Source organism: Triticum aestivum, chromosome 3A, assembly GCF_018294505.1.
Source record: "Triticum aestivum cultivar Chinese Spring chromosome 3A, IWGSC CS RefSeq v2.1, whole genome shotgun sequence".
Lineage (NCBI taxonomy): Eukaryota > Viridiplantae > Streptophyta > Magnoliopsida > Poales > Poaceae > Triticum > Triticum aestivum.
Window position 1 is genome coordinate 507770854 of NC_057800.1, and position 20000 is coordinate 507790853.

At 49.3% G+C, this 20000-nt stretch overlaps 1 pseudogene; it reads left to right on the forward strand.

The window, feature by feature from the left end:
* The first annotated feature begins 17051 nt into the window (after window positions 1–17051).
* LOC123056964 (endonuclease 2-like) lies at window positions 17052–19557 on the forward strand (annotated as a pseudogene).
* Window positions 19558–20000: the final 443 nt, after the last annotated feature.

Sequence of the window (20000 nt, forward strand, 5' to 3'; positions counted from 1 at the left end):
CGCCACTACTTCTCCCTCTGGGTCTCTCGCGGTTCTCCTTCCGCGTGCACGAGCTTCGTTGCGTATGGCGGCACCATTGCCATCTCGAATCCAGGGAAGAGGATTGAGGGCTTCAGGAGCAAGTGGGTCTTGGTAGATGCCGGGCGCATCCACCCTAGGCTGATCTTGCCCGCGGAGCAGCCCGTGAGCTCCAGCGACTGGTGCCGAGCGGAGCTCATGGACCCCCGCGCGAAACTGGTGTTGGAGAAGATGGACGCGGACCTGAGGTTGGTCAGCACGGCGGCGGTGAAGTTAACCGGTGCATTGCTGCTGAGGGAGTTCCTGGAGCACCAGCTGGCTCCACTCCGGCAATACTCAGCTCCGATGTGGAGGCCTCATCCGAGCCCCACGGCCTTGGGTGACGAAGATTTGGCCGCGGTCCTCCAATCTCTGGTCGGGGGCGAGGTGGCAAGGGTGGAGGGCGCTCCCAAGCCCTTGTTCCTTCGCGACGACTCGGAGCAGGTGGTGGAGTCCATGCCCGCTTTTAATGGGGATGGGCTCGTGCCCGTGGCGACTTCCGAGGGACTGGTGGACATGCCCTCCGGTGACTCCAGCAAGGAGGGGGACGAAGAGGAGCGGGAAAAGGGGCCTGACTCTGAGGCGACCGACAGAGAGTCGAGGGCTCCCCTCCCCCGGCGCAGGCCCCGCAGTCTCCGCCTTTCTTCGAGCGAAGATGACGAAGATGGAGACGAGCAGGTCGGCGGGAGCCTGCCCCTCATCCCGAAGAAGGACAGGACCGGGCTGATCTCCCGCGGGTCTGCCCCTGCCCCGAGGCAGTCTACAGACGAGCCTTCTGCTTCCGAGGTTGATCCTTCCAGCCGGCTGTCAGGCTTCAAGTTTGGCCGGAGGCTGCCCGAGCTCACCGGCGATGACCCGTAAGTGCTTGACCCTTGTCTTTATCTCTTGTTCCACTGCCGAGGCTTGATGTTCGCATCTCTTGAATAGGCTGGCGCCCGCGGCGAAGAAGCCGAAGGGGGCTCCTGAGGCTCCATCCGCGGCAGCGCCTCCGCCTGCGGAGGAGGGTGACCGTGGCGCGCGGGCTTCGCCTGCCCGGTCATCCGCGCGAGGCCTGGCCGAGCTGGCTGGGCCGAGCTCAGCCCCCATGACCCAAGTGACTCCTGTGGTGCCTTTGTCCACTGCCGCCACCATAGCTGCTGGGGCACAGCAGGCTCCACCTCAGGACGCCGTGGTCTTGCCGTCGCCGCCTTCTTCCCCCGTTCCGCCAACTGCTGTTTCTCCAACTCCTCCTGCCGTCCTGGAGCGTGCTGTTGCTGGACTGGACCGGCTGCGGCAGGATCTTCTTGGCACCGACCCTCGCCTGGTGGCCGGGCGCTTGGAGCTGGCTTCAGGATGGATTCTCTCCGATGCCTCGATCCGGTCGGCGCTGGTTCAAGCCTCGACGGCCTGCGATGAGGAGAGGCTGGCCGTCCTTGAGACGAAGGCTGCTCGTGACGCAGCCCTGGGAGAGGTGGTTGAAGTCCGCGATCGTTGCAAGGCGCTGGAGGACGAGCTGCAAGGCCTGCGGGACCAGCTCGCGAAAGACGTTCATCTTCGCTAGGAGCAAGAAGAAGGCATGAAGGCTCGTGAGGTGGCCATCGAGGGCCGGGAGGCCAAGCTTAAGAAGCGCCGCGACCGCCTGGGTGCGCTGGGGAAGGAGTTGGAGGCGATGAGGGTCGAGCTGGACAGCAAGGCCCAGGTTCTTGCCGAGGATCGTGTGGCCTTCGCAGACATGGAGAAGAAGGCTCGTGCTTCACTGAAGATGCTCTACGCCAGTGGCCTGGAGAGCCCGCTGGCCGGCGCCGAGGACGGCCCCACCAAGCTGCTTCCCTTCCTGGTTTGTGCTCTTGAGGATGTCACCCTTGGCCTTGGCCCCATGGCTGAGGCCGAGGCGCGTGTCCTGTCTTCTGCTGCGCTGACGTGGGTCTTCACCCACATCTACCTTCGCGACCCCAGCGCCGACCTCAACAGCCTGTTGGAGCCAGTAAGCGGCGATGGTGCTGCCGCTGCTGCCGAAGCCGTGAAGGGTCGCGCGGAGGCTCTACTGGGGAAGTTCCGGGCCTTCAGTACCAAGTCGAAGCAGGATGCTTCCGGTCGTGCTGCTCCATGAGGCGGGGCCACCCGCGCTGCTCCACCGCCGCCAAGTGACTCCGCTACTGCTCCTGTCCTGCTTTTAATTCCTGCACATGCATCATGCCTCGGGGAGGCGTTTAAACTCGCGTTTGGTATTGGGACGACAGTATGGACTGTAATATTTGCTTTTAAATTCCTTGAATTTTATGCTTTTCTTCCCTACTTACTTGTGTTCTACACCGACAGAGCCCGGCCCCGCGCGTACCTCACCCAGCATTAGCCCCGACCGGAAACCAGGACAGGAGCAAAGGAGTGAGGGGCTACGGAGTCAGTTAGGCTCCTGTGTCGCGATGCTCAGGAGTCCCCCTTGGTGCACGAACAACAAGTAGGGAGGTGTGATGTAGGTGGATCTTCCATTTTACGTCTGCAGAGCCCGACTATGCGCGTACCTCACCCAGCATTAGCCCCGACCGGAAACCAGGACGGGACCAAAGGAGTGAGGGGCTACGGAGCCAGTTAGGCTCCCGAGTCGCGATGCTCAGGAGTCCCCCTTGACGCGCAAACAGCTAGTGATGAGGCGAGATGCAAGTGGGACCACCGTTCTACGTCTGTAGAGCCCGGCCCCGCGCGTGCCTCACCCAGCATTAGCCTTTCGGAACTAAGGAGTGAGGGGCTACGGGACCAGTTAGGCCCTTGAGTCGCGATGCTCAGGGGTCCCCTTTGACGCTCAAACGGCCTTCATACCTTGGCTCCGCTCGGGGAGAGACGCGCGGTGAACCAGGCCCGAGGGGCCTGGCTGGGTGGCGTACATCTGGGCGTGACCCAGGCGCAGCCCCCGTGCCCAACCCCCTCGCGCGGCGCTCCCGAGGGGAGGCGTTGCGGTGAGGCTAGACACTGAGCTCTAGGCTCCCTGATGTTGATGCGGCCCGGGGGCCACCCTCAGTTGTTTATCACCAGCGTGGAGCATAGCGCTTCCGCATATGTACGGGCATAGCCGCTCCTCGGCAGTGTCGTCAGCCAGCACGGAGCATGGTGCTTCCACTGGTACATGGGAGGGGGCTCCCCTTCGGGAGGAGCCCCCGGGGCGTGTACAGCCCCGCCCTGACACGTGGCCGGCACGGTAGGGCTAGGTGAGGTGTATTTGGGCACCCGTGAGCCAGTGCGGGACTCATGGGGCCCTACCTCTAGGTGGGTTGCGCCTGGCACTGGGCCTTATCATGTGTTGTGTTCCTGCAAATTTGGTTAGATGCCGGCACTCTACGTCCTCGGGTCCCGGCCCTCGAGCTTGTCTCAACCGTCACTGGTATGCCAGGTCGTGATGCCGTGGACATGGCCAGAGGGTGATGGCTGGAGAGCCAGTAAGAGCCCTGAGTCGCGATGCTCAGGCACCCCCCCCTTTAACGTGCAAGTGGTCGACATGGAGAAGAAGAGGTGCCGTGGACAGGCATCAAGTAATCAAGCATGATGGGCGAATGCATAGCCGGGAATAAACGCAAGGGAGATACATGCCGCTGGGCCTGGCCCGAGCGACTTGGGGATGATGCAGCCCGAGGGGCACCCCCATCAAAGCAAGCTAACGACATGAAATAAAAGGGATACATACCGCAGGGACGGACCCACACGGCCTGGGAACGATGCAGCCCTGGGAGGGCGTCCCAGCTGGAAATGAAACTTGTAAGATGTCACCTGAGGGTGTCGAGGGCGAAGGGGTGTTGGTGCAGCAGACTCGGTGGGCTGCGGAAGCCGATCCTCACGAGCCCCCAGGCCCAGGGGCCTCGGGAGGCTCTGGAGGCACTGGTAGCTCTTCGCGAATCATCTCCATCTCCGCCAAGGCTGCAGAACGCCTATCTTCTTGAGCCTCCATGATGCCCCTCATGAGGCGCTGGCACGTAGCAACCGCGCTCGGCAAGCCGTAAGGCATGCGAACATAGCTGTGGGGCGGACCCCCGCAGCACCCCACTCGCGAGGGCCAGAGGCGCTCCATCATAGCGACTTGGTTGAGCCCTGGTATGTCGATGCAGACATGCAGCCCACCATCCTTGCCTGGATGGGGAGCCACAGCCGGCAGACGGCGGCAACCTCTCATGATTCTTGATTCCTGTAGTTCTTGAATGTCCTTGTCGACGAACTCCTGCGGGTCTGACATTCCTTGCCTTGCTCCTTCTTGAGGGAAACATGCTTCGAAACACGCCTCCATGTGGTGCCCAAGCGCCTCCCTCGTAACCCTGGCCAGGTCGGTGGCCCTCCAGGGGAGAGCCCCCGAGCCCTGCCTGAGGAGGGCGCCGGGCGCGCTTTCCTATGTGATGGAAGGAGGTTCCCCCTAGGCAGATACGGGCCCTGAGGGGCCCGCCTCCCGAGGGGCCGGTCCGGGCGATGTCTTCTTCTTCTTGGGGGTGGTCTCAGGAAGCCTCCTGCTTCCACGATCCGGGTCTTCCAGTGACACGGCCTGAAAGGCTCACTCCAGGGAACACACTGCATCCTTATCTTAACAGGGCACCGTGATGACTCCGCCACTTCCTGGCATCTTGAGGACGTTGTAGCCATGGTGAGTTGCAGCCATGAATTTGGCCAGCGCTGGGTAGCCGTGGATGGCGTTGTACGGCAGGCGGATGTGGGCGATGTCGAAGTCGATGAGCTCAGTGCGGTAGTTGTTGCGTGCCCCGAAGGTGACAGGGAGGCGGACCTTCCCAATCAGGACCGTGGAGCCGTCGGTGACTCTGGAGAAGGGCTTGGTTGGCTAAAGCTGGTCGTAGGGCACTTGGAGATTGTTGAACGTTTCCACGGACAGGACGTTGAGCCCTGCCCCACCATCGATGAGGGTCTTGGTGACCAGTACATTGCTGATGACTGGGGAGCAAAGCATCGGGAGGACTCCTGCTGTGGCCGCACACTTGAGTTGATTTGCTGAGCTGAATGTGATGGCGCATGCCGACCACCTGAGAGGTCGTGTTGCTTCAAGCCTGGGGAGGACTGCATTCACTTCGCGGCCAAACTGCTTGAAGATGCATTGAGAGGCTGGGGCTTGAGCTCCGCCCAGGATGCAGGCGATTGCGCGTGGCTCTTGGAAGCCCCCAGCCCCTTCGTCTTGATGGCGGTCCTCATTCCTCCTTGGCGGAGGCGGCAGTGGAGGGAGGCCTGCGTGGCCCTGTGGGCGATCCTCTCGAGGCTGATCCCTCCAGTCCCCCTCGCGAGGCAGGTCTCGCCAGCGATCCTCGCGAGGTTGATCGCGCCACCCTGGGCGCGGGCCGCGGTCTTCCCAGTGTCCTTCGTTTCTTCCTCCTCCTCGGCTGTAGCCCTGATCGGCGCGGTCGGGACGAGGCTGATCCTTCCTTCTCGCACGGCGCGGAGTTCTTGGCATTCGTTGGTGTTGTGGGTGTGGAGATCGTGGTACACACAGTACCGGCTGCCCCTGGGGGACTCAGGCAGATCTTTGCCCCGCTTGGTGTCTGGTTCTGCCACGAGCACGGTAGCCCCCTTGCGCTTCACGTCCTTGGCCTTGGGCTTCTTCTCTTCTGGGTCTGCGGCAGGCAGCTCGAGGAGGGAGAGGCGTCCCTCCTCATCCCTAGCGCACTTGGTCGCCAAGTTGAACAGCTCCAGGGAGGTGCATAAGTCTTCATGCATCGCCAGCTCCTCCTTCATCTTGACGTCGCGCACACCGTCGGAGAAGGCCGAGATGATGGCCCCCTCGGACACCTTGGGGATCTTGAGGCGCGCACTGTTGAAGCGCTGGATGTACTTTTGCAGGGTCTCTCCGGGTTGTTGCTTCATGCGGCGCATGTTGCTCACGGTAGGTGGCCGGTCGCGAGTACCTTGGAAGTTGGCGATGAAGCGGGTGCGCATCTGGTCCCAGGAAAAGATCGTGCCTGGAGCCAGATTCAGGAGCCAGGTGCGAGCTCCTTCCTTGAGCGCCATGGGGAACCAGTTCGCCATGACCTTCTCGTCCCCGCTGGCAGCTTCGATGCCCAGCTCATAGAGCTGGAGGAACTCTGCAGGGTCTGTCGTGTCGTCATAACAAGGAGGCAGGTCTGGCTTGAACTTGCCGGGCCACACGACGCTACGCAGCTCGGTGGTGTAGGCACGGCAGCCTGCGGTGGCCATGAAAGGCTTCGGCTGGTGGAGAGCTCGGTCTTGAGGGTCCTCATGTGCTGCAGCTAGGAGCAGCGCGGGGTCGGAGCAGGGAGTGCCCGGGCAGCTCCTTGCGGGCGAGGGACTTCTTGGCAGCTCCGTTCTTGCTGCACTGGCACCTGACGGAGCGGGTTCCGCCCAGGGGCCACGCGCCATGGAGCCATGGCATCTTCTTCGAGAGGAGGCGGCTGGTACGCCCCCGGAGCTTTGTTACCCGGGAGGGGCGGGGCGCAGCGCAGCGGAACGGACGGCGCGGGAGAGCCCCATGCGGCGCGGATGAGCTCGGCGACGCGGTCGAGCCACTCTTCGTAGACGTCGTCGACGGGACGGTAGTGCAGGAGCTCGTTTGCCGCGATGAGCGCAGCTCGAGCCTCCAAGGGTGCGTGGAGCGTGCGGGACGAAGAACATGCTGGTGTGAGCGATGGAGTAGCGGTGCGGCCGTCTTGCCGCAAAGATGGATGCTGAGACGACGCTTGCTGCTCGCCCCACGCCGGGCCGGTGGCGGCGTTGATGGCGGGTGACGGGGAACGACGAGGCCGTCCGCCGACGGGCGCCGTCTGGGCAACGCGGGAAGCGATGGCGGCCCTGCGCTCGACGCGGGCCCGACGAGCGTCGGACATGGACGTGACGGTCGGAGGAGAACGGGGCGGTGGAAGACGAATTCCGGCGCACCCCTACCTAGCACACCAAATGTCGGATTTCGGGTTCCGGCAGACCCTTAAGGTTCGAACTCTGGGGTGCGCGTGAAGATTATGCCTTCTACCTCCCCGTCTCGCAAAGATCTAGACTACTGAAAGAACTGCACAAGAGACACAAGGTTTATACTGGTTCGGGCCACCGTTGTGGTGTAATACCCTACTCCAGTGTGTGGTGGGTGGATTGCCTCTTGGGCTGATGATGATGAACAGTACAAGGAAGAACAGCCTTGCGATGGTCTCCTCTTGGCTGGGGCGATGAACTGCTAGGAGGAGTTCAGCCACCTTTCTCTCTCTCTCTGGTCTCGATCCGATTGATCCCCTGATTTCGATCTGATCTCTCCCTTTCTTCCAACCCCCTTGCTTTGTGGGCGGCTGGTCCTATTTATAGAGGCCCTGGTCCTCTTCCCAAATATCGAGCGGGAAGGGAGCCATCATTGGTGGGCTAATTTGAAGGGGGACAGCAAGTATCAGCTATCGTGACAAAAGCAGTCTTCGCCTGCACAAAGCTCTGGTGATGACGCCGTCTTGGGCTCCAGGGTGACCTCCATCTCGTAGTCCTCCTGGTCTTGGTCTCATTGCACCGAAATGGCAACCTTTGCCTGATGCCTCGGTACTCCGCGGCTGCGCTTGCTCCCCTTGCACCAAAGAGGAAAGGAGGACGCTGCGCGGGCTGGCACCCGCCTGGCGCCCTGATTCATCATGGCTTGCATCACGGGCACCTCGCGAGGTACCCCGCCTTGATTTCTCTGCCTCCTCGTGAGCCAGCCTGACAAGGCCGCGCCTGAGGAAGCTCCACGTCGTCCGCCCCGCGAGGGTCTTGAGTCTTGTGTTGATGAAGATGGGCCGTGCTGGGCCCCCTTTGAGCCACGCCGCAGGCCATAGGCAGGCAAGTCTGGGGACCCCCGTTCCCAGAACGCCGACAGTATCTTCTAATAATATACCCTATCAAGAAAAGGGAAGGAGAATTCTAAGTTGGGCCTAAGCAAGAATAAAGGGGCAGTTGATCCTACTTAATTAAGTACTAAGATACCCCGGCCCGTGCATTAGTTGCAAGTACCCCATATGTCCTATTTTTAGCAAAGTCATGCTAAAATTCATAGAAAATTTCAGCATGACCTTTGCTGAAAATAGGACATATGGAGTACCCGAATTTGCAGGAACGGAAGTTAATCGACATTCCGGTAAACTCAAGGGCCTCTCGGGGTATAGCAGCAGCATCACAAGTTGACAAAATTCCCAAGTAGTACAGCAGCAGTATCACAAGTAGTACCAATGAACATATAGTCCAGCACATTCTGAATTTGTTTGTCAAAGTATTAGTAAGCATCACCCCCACAATGTGCATCCCTTGATTCCCTTCTCACTAGCAAACCACACTAATTCTCTAACTTGTGTACATAATTCATTCACCATGATCACATTTTCTTTTCTTTATACAGAAGCCTTTCACTATAACTGTCTGATCCTAGCAAAGACATGCATGACACATAACCACTCCCACCAAACCTGCAGAAGTGCAATAACTGAAAAAGCTAAAGTTCTCAGCATGAAGAATAATACAACACATCACCTACATTATGATGATACATTTGGATCTTCATAGCAGCATACAACAATGCAGGCAATAAGAAGGAACTTAATTACGATAGTTATTTGACCAATTTGTGTTATAAAATGCGGACCGAGTATCACAGAGCAAACATGATACTACCACAAAACCTATGGGAGGCAAAGTATGGGAGGCAAAGCAAGTTGATTGACCTATATGTTTAGTGTTTTGGGCTTGGTTCGTTCATGTGCTTTGGGCTTGGTTCATTCATGGTGATTAATGTGTTGGCTGTCCCTGGCTAACCACCAGCAAAAATACAACTTGAAGAATTGAGTACACTGCGTAATAAGCTGCTTATGTTATCCCATGCATACACAGCTGAATGCATGCAATTCGGTCTTTCCCAAGCAGTGATGGTAACTGAAAGTATAAAAACTAAAAACTCTGCTCTACTGCATGTGTCCAATAGTGCCATCATAACAGAACTTGGAAAACTTTTCCCAAGGAATGAGAGAAACTGAAAGTAGCAAGTAAAAACTCTGCTCATCATAACAGAGCTTGGAAAATTTATAGGTCATTTACTTTTCTACAGGATTACACCAGTTTCATACAACTCCTAGGTTCTAACAGAATGTATCACAATATTACAGGTCATGTACAAAACCTGAATACAAATCATGTGCAGAAACAAGATTTAAGTTTCCACTGTTGGAGCTTGAATTTTGTTGACAGGTTATTCAACGCAAGTAAAATGGGCTAAATCAAACTGATATCACCATCTTCTGTGATATCAAATAATTATCTACAAAATTACAACAGTTATCTGAAACTGCTTAATAGATTCAGATCATCTAATTGTGAATCATCTGATTTGGGGTTTCAATTTCAGATCATCTTTTACTTATTAACAAGATTGCAACAGTTGCAGACACCTCACACTAACAGTTTCAGACTTGAACAGATTCAGATAACTATTTTTCAGACTAGAACAAATTCAGTAAACTATTATTCAGACCACAGCAGTTTCAGCAAACTATACCAAATTCAGTCAAAGACTACAGGTTTTCACACTTAGGAGATACAATATGTACTTAGGAACTTGGGTCTCACCAAGGGTCCCGGCCAGGAAGAGGCGGCTGACGAGGAGGATGAGCGACGACTCGTCGGGGACCGGAGCAGGGGAGGGCTTCTTCGCAGGCGGAGGATGGAGGCGAGGGTTTCTTGGGCAGCGGCGAAGGCGAGGTCGAGTGGCCTCCCTTGGCCCCCTCTCGCGGCAGCGGCGGCGAGCGGCCCCTCTGCATGGTGGACGAGCTGCGAGGAAACAGAGCAAGCAATGAGAGATGGGCGAAGGGGGGAGGCGAAGGGGGTAGCTCCGGCGGTGCGGCTGGGTCACCTGCGGCGGTCGGAGGAGGCCCTCGCTCGGCCGATTCCGTTCGGTGGAACCGAGCGAGGAGACAGGGGAGGGTGCGGGGGGTCGTCGGCGGCAGTGGAGCGGGGTAGGGGGCGGGGGGTCGGCGGCGGCGGTGGGGCGGGGAAGGGTGCGGGGGGTCGTCGGCGGCGAGGGGATCTAGCGAGGGGGATCGAGATGGAGGTGGTTCTGGCACGGGGGGCGAGGAGGAAAGGGATAGATCAGGGGGTGCATCTAATAGCAATGGCGCACCACCGAGGGGTGCGCCATAAGTACATCCATGGTAATGGCGCACCACAGGAGGGTGCGCCATAAGTAACTTTTTTTATTTTTAGTTGCATCCAATATTTTTTTAGGAAATGACAATCAAATTTGAAAACATTTATGAATGTGAAAAAAATATCATCAAATTTGTTATTTGAAAATATTTATGAATATGAAAAAATATCATCAAATTTGTTATTTGAAAATATCATCAAATTTTTTATTTGAAAATATCATCAAATTTGTTATTTGAAAATATTTGAAAAAATATCATAAAAATTGGTATACCAATGGCGCACCTCCTAGGGGTGCGCTATAAGTACACTGATTGCAATGGTGTACTGTCTCCTGGTGCGCCATTAGTAACTTTTTATTATTATTTTTAGTTGCATCTAATAATTTTTTAGAAAATGACAATCAAATTTGAAAACATTTATGAATGTGAAAAGATATCATCAAATTTGTTATTTCAAAATATTTATGGATATGAAAAAATATCATCAAATTTATTATTTAAAAATATCATCAATATTGTTTTTGGATTTTTAGTTGCATTCATTTGTGAATTGGTAAAACATTTATGAATATGAAAAAATATCATCAAATTTGAAAAAAAATATTCATGAATTCAAAAAGTGCCCATGAAATTTAAAAATATTCATGAGTTCAAAAAATATTAACAAATTCAATACTTTTTGTGAGTTAGAAATTCAATACCATAATAAACATAAATAAATATTTATGAGGACTTGAACAGAAGGAATATCAGTTCAATATGTCAAAATACAATCGAGAAATGGAGACTACGATTTAAATACAATCGATCTTAGCTAGCTATCTTTTCACAATCTTCTTGCCCTTCTTTTTCGCAAATGGAGTTCTTTTGTTGAATGGACGACATTTAGGTAGGGTGATCCTGGTTCTTCTTGTGGTGTATGGCACTTCATCATCGTCGTCATTTTCCATCTTCAGGTCGCCGTACTTGTCAAAGTCTTGCTCATTGGTGACTCCATCCATTCCGATGATCTTCCCTTTGCCTCTCCTCACGACAACATGACTGGGGTTTGACGGGTCGGTAATGAAGAAGCATTGGTCCACTTGGGAAGCCAGTACCCATGGCTCATTTTTCGCGGTAACGTTTGCGCCCGCGGTCTTGGATTTGGCTTCGGGTATAACCATGGTGGTGAAATACCGGTCTTCTTTTAGGACGCTCTTGGCCCATCTGACACATATTAATAGGAAGTAATAAGGAAAGAGAGGTTTTCACATATAGATATATTATCATTGACATCTTTTATGATTGGGAGCACTCATTAAAATATGACATGCTAAAGAGTTGATGTTGGAAAAGGAAGACAACGTAATGAGTTATGTCTTTCTTATATCTGAGATAAAGTATGTTGTCATGGTTCCTCTAACTTGTTGAGCTTGCCTTTCCCCCTCATGCTAGCCAAATTCTCAGCACCAAGTAGAAATACTACTTGTGCTTCCAAATATCCCAAAACCAGTTTTGCCATGAGAGTCCACCATATCTACCTATGGATTGAGTAAGATCCTTCAAGTAAGTTGTCATCAGTGCAAAGCAATAAAAATTGCTCTAAATCTATATGATTGATTGGTGTGGGAGGAATAAGCTTTATACGATCTTGTGATGTAGAAGTAATAAAAGTGACGGACTGCATAATAAAGGTTCATGTCACAAGTGGCAATATAAAGTGACGTTCTTTTGCATTGAGATTTTATATATCCAACCATAAAAGTGCATGGCAACCTCTGCTTCCCTCTGTGAAGGGCCTATCCTTTATTATTATCTTCTACCTTATGCAAGAGTCGCGGTGATCTTCACCTTTCCTTTTTCATTTTATCCTTTGGCAAGGTCAGCATGTTGGAAAGAACATGATATATATATATATATATATATATATATATAATTGGATGTAGGGGAGCATGAACCACTATTGTTGACATTACCCTTGAGGTAAAAAGTTGTGGGGCAAAACTATAAGCCCCTATCTTTCTCTGTGTCCGATTAAAACTCCGTACCCACAAGTATTGCATGAATGTTAGCAATTATGGAGGACTAAATGATAATTGAGTATGTGGACTTGCTATTTAGCTCTATCATAGAGTCTTTCCGATGTTATGATAAATTGCAATTGCTTCAATGACTGAGATTATAGTTTGTTGGAGCCTAGTAAACACTACAAGAAATATGTCAACTAGTGACCTTCTGTCAGTGACCCTGGAAGAATTGGTCATAGATCTATGACCATTTGAGACCAATTGGTCAAAATCTGTTCGGGGGCTCCAAACCCTAAACCATTGCGACCATTTTGGTCAGAAAGGTCGTAATTTCCTTACATGAAATGGTCATAAAGTAGATAGCACTAGTCCGCTACCTTATTTCTAGCTGATCATGACTAATATAGATGGTCATAACCTTGTAAATTGTGGTGGATTGGTATGACTTGGCGCCATCTCATCAGTTTTGCCTATGTGTCATGTCCATGTGTCAATTTTTGCCCTAGCTTATGAAGCAACCTATATTTCTGTCATTCCCAAAATTCCCAAAAAAAATCTCATAATTCTTTGGGTCATATCTTCATCAAATATGTAAAAAACCTTCCTTGCATAGTTCAAAACTAATTCAACAATATTCATTTTCCTATTTTGTTCACAACAACACTTTATGAAGGAAGTGCTATTTATATATTCTTGATTGCCCTTGGAATTTTTGGCCACTCTTTCCTATCCAAATCATTACCACATGACAAAATTCAGCTCCATTTTCCTAGCAAATCTTCCTCGGCAAATTTCCAAAGTTTTTGTCCACCTAGAAGCATTGTGAAGGAAGTACCTTTTTTATATATCAAAATGACATGAAATTTATACAGTTCCTTCCTATGCCCAAATTATCACCCTCCTCCAAATTGCAGCTCAGTCAAATCATCTATGTGAGCCCAGGTTCAATTTATATTTTATGGCCAGATTGGCATGTTGCAAAGCAAGTGTTATCTAGACCCCTCCTATTACCCTCAAACTTTTTGGGCACTCTTCCATACCCAAATCATTGCCACATGATAATATTCAGCTCAATTTTCCTAGTAAATCTTTCTCAAGAAATTTCCAAAGTTTTTACCTCGAGAGAAGATTTGTGAAGTAAGTACTAGCTAGGCTTATCCAAATGATCTGAAAATTTACCAGCACATGACCATACCTATGTAAATTACCTACACCAATTTTGAGCTCATTTCATTCATCCAATCTCTCTCACTAGTTTTCCCAAGTTTCTGTCCATAGAAGAGCATTGTGAAGGAAGTACTACTTTGGCATGTCCAAATGGTATCAATTTTCTACAATGTTTTCCTATGCCCAAATAACCATCCTCCACCAAATTTCAGCTCAATCCATTCAATATTTTGAGCCCACCTTCAACATTCATATTTTTGTCCAGCGTGGTACTTTACAAAGCAAGTACCACCTAGGATCCTCCTTTCGAGCTAAAAATTTGTGAAGACATACTCCTTAGTAGATGATCATCCTCATCCAAAACTCACGCGCATTGGCCATGTGCATTTCCCGTACCTCTAATCAAACACTTGGCTACTAATTCATCTTTGAGCATAGGTCACTCTCCTCGTGAGATTCTTCTGTTTTAATTTGATTCCTATCACCTACCTGGGGAGTGCCCAACCCACTAGACATGCCTAGGCCTCCCAGAACGCATGACAACATCGAGGTCACGCGGTGACCATGCGGCGGGCATGCGAGTTTACGCGCTTTGGAGTTGGGGCCCTGGGCCACATCCAAACCTTGACATATCGCCACCAAACCATGTATTTATGATTAAATAGATACTTATGTAACTAGAAATGATTTTTGTAAAAAATAAAGAGCAAACAATAAGGTAGATGCAGTTCAAAATTGACCCGCTTCCTGCTGAATCGGCAGAAATTTGTCTTTTTCACAAGTGGTGGATCAAAACTTTTGACACCAAACCATTTTGTCAATTATGCATTAAATATGGCCTAATATTTTATAAAAATGATTTGGTCCAATTTTGCAACAAATATATGGTAGGTCCTTTACAAAAAGAACTCAATTCGGGCACTCGGAAAATGGAAAATGAATTTTCTGTGCAAAGAAAATAAAAAGTCCCTTCCGCAACATTGTTTGACATTCCAATATGCACCCTTGTGCATAATATGAGATCATTTGAACAAACTATGCCATGAATGTGGCCATAAGATTGATCATTTGGCTTGAAAGCCATGAATCTTCACGCATGATAGCTCATTTATGAGAACACTCTTTTAAAATAATTGCCGTATTACAAGTTTATTATTTTTCCTGGAAAGTTGGTCACATATAATGACACAATGCGAAGGTTTCCCAAATTTTCGGTTTTTTTGAATTTTTTATGCCCGTTTCAAAATGCGGTCAAAACAGCGGGTTTGACCGTTCCTAGCTAGTGGTTGAATCTTGGAAAACTTTTGATGTTTCTCTAATTAAATAGATACTTATGTATCTATAAATGATTTTTGAAAAAATAAAGAGCAAATTATGAGGCAGCTGCAATTCAAATTTGACCCGCTTCCTACTAAATCGGCGAGAATTTGTCTTTTTCACCAGAGGTGGATCAAGGCTTTTGACACCCAACCATTTGGTCAATTGTGAATCAAATATGGCCTAGTATTTTAGAAAATTTATTTGGTCCAATTTTGCAACAAATATATGGTAGGTCCTTCACAAAAAGAACTCAATTCGGGCACTCGGAAAATGGAAAATGAATTTTCCGTGCAAAGAAAATAAAAATTCCCTTAGGCAAGATTGTTTGCCATTCCAATATGCACCCTTGTGCATAATATGAGATCATTTGAACAAACTATGCCATGAATGTGGCCATAAGATTGATCATTTGGCTTGAAAGCCATGAATCTTCACGCATGATAACTCATTTCTAAGAACACTTTTTTAAAATAATTGCCGTATTACAAGTTTATTATTTTTCCTGGAAACTTGGTCGCATATAATGACACAATGCGAAGGTTTCCCAAAATTTTGATATTTTTTTGAATTTTTTATGCCCGTTTCAAATGCGGTCAAAACAGCGGGTTTGACCGTTCCTAGCTAGTGGTTGAATCTTGGAAAACTTTTGATGTTTCTCTGATTAAATAGATACTTATTTATCTAGAAATGATTTTTTGAAAAAATAAAGAGCAAACTATGAGGCAGCTGCAGTTCAAATTTGACCCGCTTCCTACTGAATTGGCGGTAATTTGTCTTTTTCACGAGAGGTGGATAAAAACTTTTTACACCCAACCATTTGGTCAATTTTGCATTAAATATGTCCTAATATTTTAGAAAATTGATTTGGTACAATTTTGCAACAAATATATTATAGGCCCTTCACAAAAAACCCTCCTTTTGGGCTCTCAAAAAATGGAAAATGGTTTTTTCGTCCAAAGAAAATGAAAACTTCCTTAGGAAACATTGTTTGCCATTCCAATATACACCCTTGTGCACAATATGAGATCATTTGAACAAACTATGCCATGAATGTGGCCATAAGATTGATCATTTAGCTTGAAAGCCATTGATCTCCATATGTGATAGCTCGTTTCTGAGAATACTTTTTAAAAATAATTGTCATATTACAAGTTTGTTATTTTTCCTGGGAACTTGGCCACATATAAAGACACAATGCGAAGGTTTCCCAATTTTTTTGATTTTTTTGAATTATTTATGCCCGTTTCAAAATGCGGTCAAAACGGCGGGAATGACCGTTCCTAGCTAGTGGTTGAATCTTGGAATTTTTTTGGTGTTTCTCTGATTAAATAGATACCTATGTACCTAGAAATGATTTTTGGAAAAAATAAAGAGCAAACTACGAGGTTGCTACGCATCAAATTTGACCCGCTTCCAGCTGAATCGGCGGAAATTTGTCTTTTTCACGAGAGGTGGATCAAAACTTTTTACACCCAACCATTTGGTCAATTGTGCAATAAATATGCTCTAGTATTTTAGAAAATTAATTTGGTCCAATTTTGCAACAAATATATTATAGGTCCTTCACAAAAGAACTCATTTTGGACACTCGAAAAATAAAAAATGATTTAAAAAAACTCATTTCTCATAACTTTTTTTAAAAATATTTGTCTTATTTCAATTTGTGATTATTCCTTAAAACTCTAGTCAAATTTGCTAACATAATGAGAAGTTTTTTTTTAATTTTTTAGGTCATAATAAAATAGTTAACATGATTTAGCACCTTACTTTTAGTCGATTACGACCAATTTAAATGGTCAAAATATGATATGTGTATACTGCGTTCTGATTGGTCCAGGGGCCTCTCACGCGGATCGCGGATAAATCACCGTCGGATGCTCCGGGATACAACGGCCCGCAGCTCACCCTCTCACCCACCCACCATGATCTACCCCTCAAGAAAAAAACCCACCACACACCACTCCTCTCTCTCCACGCGCAGCGAACCCTAGCGCTCTCACCCTCTCCCTCCCTCTGGATCTCGACGCGCCACCACCCCGACCTGCTCCTCATCGGGCTCCTCATCGTCCTCCCTCCCACCCACCATGAGCTACCCCTAAAAAACCACCGTGATCTGCTCTCTCCCCCGCGCAGCGAACCCTAGCGCTCCCCGATCCAGATCCCTCCCATCCCGTCCCCTCGCCGCCACCCACCGCCGCTCGCCGCCGGCCTCGACCCCCTCCCCCTGCCCTCCGAACACTGTCGCCGGCCAGATCCACCGCAGCCCCCTCCCTGTCACCTCCTCCTTCCTCCAGTACCACCTCTCCAACCTCGCCTCTCGCTTCGCTGCCCTGCGCTCGCCGAGGCGCACCTGCCGGTGCCCCATTGCGCACCCGCACTCGGACCAGCAATGAGTTCATGCTCGTCTCAGCAGCCCAACCCCACCCAATGCGTCACCGGTGCTAGGGTTTCTCACCCAGCCTTCCCCGGCAGCCGCCCGCGTAGGAGGAAGGAGCCCGAGTCTCCAGCGGCCATGAGCGACGGCAAGGATACCCTCGACCTCTCCGCCCTCGGCGCCGCCATCCCGCTCTCACTCCCGCGCGTCGGATTCGGTAATTGGTCTCTCCGGCGCCGCGTCCGGTTCTTCGCCGCTCATTTTTGGGTTGTGGGGGTGAGATTTGTGACGATTTGCTTGGTTTTTGCAGTTGTTCCACGAGTCCTTCGACGAGGGCTTCCAGGGGAGCTGGATCGTCTCCGGCAAGGAAGAGTACACAGGTAAATTCCGTCTCTCTCTCCCTCTCTCTCCCCTTTTGTGCTTGTCTTGTCCGATCTGTGAGAGATCCGTGGATGTAGTGTAGTTCTGCATCTGATGCGGTGAACGGGTGATATGCTTGTATGTGGAATTCAATTCCAGTGTGTAGGCGAGGTAGTGATGATAAAGTAATCTTCCTGGCATGATTTAGACCATTAGAGAGAGTCCAACATTTACCATGGTAGGCAACAACCATGATCCATGTTAGGATGTTTTTGTAGGGATACATTGTTGTGTACTTATTGAGAATGATTGCAATGACTTGGTTTTTTTCTACATATAGAATACAATTTTCAGTCACTGGAGAAACTTCATAAGATTATGTGTGTTGTTCACCTACAATTTTGTTTAACTGTTCATGATTAAAATTCAGTGGCTCCTCTTCTTTATACACGTGAATGTGTAGTTCACCTACAATTTTGTGTGCTGCTCACACTGAGAGTTTGCAAACAAGTTTTTATCTCCCCAAATAGGTCACAGAAGTTTGTGCTGATTGCCATTACAGGTTGAATTTGTCGGCGGCCTATATTTTGTCTAGTGCATTAGAGGCATGTCCTCACTGAGAACTGAAATAGTGAACTGAAGGTTCACGTGCCATGTGCCGCCATAGCATACTTCTCACACCACACCAACCTGTGACTTCACAACATAGTGGCGAGGTACTTTGTATCTACAAAATTTGGGCGTGGTCTTTTTTCCAAACCAACTAAATGTACGCTTTAGTTCAAGGACATGTCTGAAAATGGTCATCAAGTTTAGACACTCTCAGTGCATCTGATGAAACGAGAGTTAAGAAGTGGCCCTGCAAAATATTTATTTTCCCAACAAAAAAAGAATTAATTAAGAAGTGAAATGATTTAGGGCTTCTTTGGACACAAAGAAATTTCTGTATGTTGAAAAACGCTGCAGGACTTGTTCAGTGCATGCCAGGTCTCTCCTTGATTAGTACGCTATGCCCAATCTGTTGTTCAAGTTCGGGCTAGTTGAATATTAGATTCAGACAATGAAGTGCTTTTTTTACTGCCAGAATATGTGATAAAGCAACAAAAAGGCAACCACATACAAAGGATCCTGCGCATGGAATGGATCCTGTTGGGTGCTAATTCTAGTTATTTTATATGAAGAAACACTTACCGTGCAGCCATCTAATATGAAATTCTAATAATATGTGATGTCTGATTGTTTTTTAGTTGTATATGCCATTCGTGCATGAATTCCTTTTCTTATGTACCAACTCCCTAATCATGTTTTGTGTTTTCAGTTCACTATCTTAGGAGAACCGGGTGTGCTATATGGGGAAGCAAAGCAGCAGCCCACAACTCTGACTTGCGACTCCAGATGAAGGCACCACGATGCACCATGCTGCTCCCTTGGAAGACCGGCTGAGTGACGCAGCGGCGAAGGCAGTGAACGAGCGGCTGTCGTCGGGTGCCGCCAGCAACCTGAGCAGCCTCTACTCCTGGGCCGACAAGGTCAGGTTCAGGTACTACTAGTCGGCGCCGCTCCACTTCATGGACGTCCCCGACAACGTCTGCAGCTCATACTACAACAACACGTAGCAATTAACCAACACTCTGTTTTGTTGGACTGAAACTGACTGTAGCATAATGGTTTGTGTGTTGTCTCACGGGACTGCAAGGACGAGGAGGGCATCAAGGTCCACTGCATCGCTGGTGCCATCAACAACTACGCCTCCCAGCTCCTCACCTAGGGATCATCATCGCCATCACCATCTTCTAAATCTTTCGGCCAACATAATGTTCAGTTACATCATACGAACTTCAGCACATCTCTTTTGGTTGAGTGAATTATTACTAAAGATGCCATGTTTTTTCTGCATGGAATACTGCAGATAACCTGACCGAAGCGCTCTTGTTCCTCTCAAACTTCATGGGCGACATCCACAAGGTAGTACTCCTGCCAAACCCCAAGTGCCCAAATTTTTGCAAGTGTTTATGTTCCTGGTTGCAACTTAAGCTGACACTTCTTGTTTATGTAGCCACTGCATGTGGGGTCCTCCTTTGTAAAAGAAGGGAACACCATCAACATCCACTAGTACAGAAGGAAATATGTACTCCACCATTTAAGGCTAGTTCAGACTTAAGGCTGAACCCTTCTCTGTGTAGTAGGATTCCAAGGAAACATATGGCAATAATGCTGAAACTTTTCACATTGGCGTTGCTATGTTTGATCTGGTGGTGCCAAAAAAAACTCATATGCTTATGCTGAGCTTACTTTTAATATCATTTTATTCTGTGTGATGAGCTTAGTTTTGTACTGTAGCCACCTTCTTGTTTACTTTGTTGAATCCTGTCTTGTGTACTAATCATGAGCTACTAGCATTTGGCTTCTGTGTGCTAATTAAACCTGATAAGTATGTATACTTCTTTGAGATACAAATTCCACATTGCATGTTTATGTGCTAATTAAACCTGATAAGTATGTGCCGGGTAAATGACCATGAGACAATAGGCCCCCCGAGGAGAGCTCGGGGACTGCCATCTTTTATCTATGAATGAAGAGTATCATGCTTATGATCATGTCATT